At 43.0% G+C, this 1,227-nt stretch overlaps 1 long non-coding RNA gene across 1 annotated transcript in view; it reads right to left on the bottom strand.

The window, feature by feature from the left end:
- Positions 1 to 1,227, bottom strand: part of LOC106814487 — a 23,944-nt gene that overhangs the window by 1,848 nt on the left and 20,869 nt on the right. Inside the window, exon 2 of the long non-coding RNA XR_001394615.1 lies at positions 1,025 to 1,028. This is a non-coding gene — a long non-coding RNA (uncharacterized LOC106814487). The remainder of the gene's footprint in view (positions 1 to 1,024; positions 1,029 to 1,227) is intronic.

Genomic DNA, 1,227 nt, shown 5'->3' with positions numbered 1-1,227 from the left:
CAGCAGCAGCAGCAGCAGCAGCAGCAGCAAGCAGCACCAGCAGCAGCAGCAGCAGCAGGAAACATTTGGCCAAGCCCGCTGGCATGTGGTTGTTATATAGGTGCGCACTACGCATTTCTTCGGATTTTTTCCCATACTGATACAGTGGAATTCGAATTCAAAGAATCCAGAGGGACGCTGTGTACGTGCCAAATCCCACCGCCGGAAACACGAGTTCATGAAATGGCCAGCAGTCTTTCGAACCAGCCTAAAGACCCAAACTAAACTAGCCTAGATTGGACCGCAATGCACTGGATTATACTAGATTCAATTCAACTCAACTAAACTAAACTGAAGTGTGTGGCTGAAACTGAAATGGCTAAACTGAAGTGAAACGAACGTGGATTGGATTAGAATGGAATTGGCGTTGGAGGGCTATATAATTATATCTCTACCCCTGAGCCTCCCTAGCTGGGTGTGCCATAGTTCATTTGTCATGATCCCCTCCCTCGCCCAGCCTGGATTCCCATGGACAACGGTTCCCACCCTCCCCCCATCTGCGATCTCATCAAGAGATGATAATACAATAATTATGTGTACATTATTGTAAGCGAGCAAATTTCATCCGTTTCTTGTTACTTCTTGTCTTTCTCTTCTCTTTAGTTTTCTTACAGTCCTTTACAACTTCTACGTGTGTATAGCGCATTACACGTCTACATTATGTATAATACATTATGCGTAATAATACATTACATCAGGATTGTACAACATAGACTAAATAATATAATCTAGATTAGTATATCCTAGTACTAGTCTAGACTAGTATAATATAGTCTATATCATACATTCTTGAATACATGTGTTATTAGCTCTTGATCTCATCTCTGCCTCATGCACACGCCTACTAGAGCTGAAGGGGTCGTTGCCGTATCAGGTACTACATATATGTACCCGAGGTCAGGTACGTATATATGTATACACAAAGTGTACCAGACTTGTACTACAGAAGTGTACCCTAACCCTAACCCTAACCCTAACCCTAAACATACCTCACATAAAAATATAAACATAATACTAAACAACCTAAAACTACATCGGGTACATATATATAGTACCTGATACGACAACGACCCTTCGTGCTCTACTAGAGCTCATAGGGTCTATGTCCCCCAGGGTACTGCCGGAACGTACCCTGGGTACGGTCCGGTATACCGGAACGTACCCTGGTCAATATTTGATATGGTTAGG

The sequence above is a fragment of the Priapulus caudatus genome, unplaced genomic scaffold (genome assembly GCF_000485595.1).
Source record: "Priapulus caudatus unplaced genomic scaffold, Priapulus_caudatus-5.0.1 Scaffold930, whole genome shotgun sequence".
Taxonomy (NCBI): Eukaryota; Metazoa; Priapulida; class Priapulimorpha; order Priapulimorphida; family Priapulidae; genus Priapulus; species Priapulus caudatus.
The sequence above is the reverse complement of the archived record's forward strand: the minus strand, read 5'-3'. Positions and strand labels throughout refer to the sequence as shown.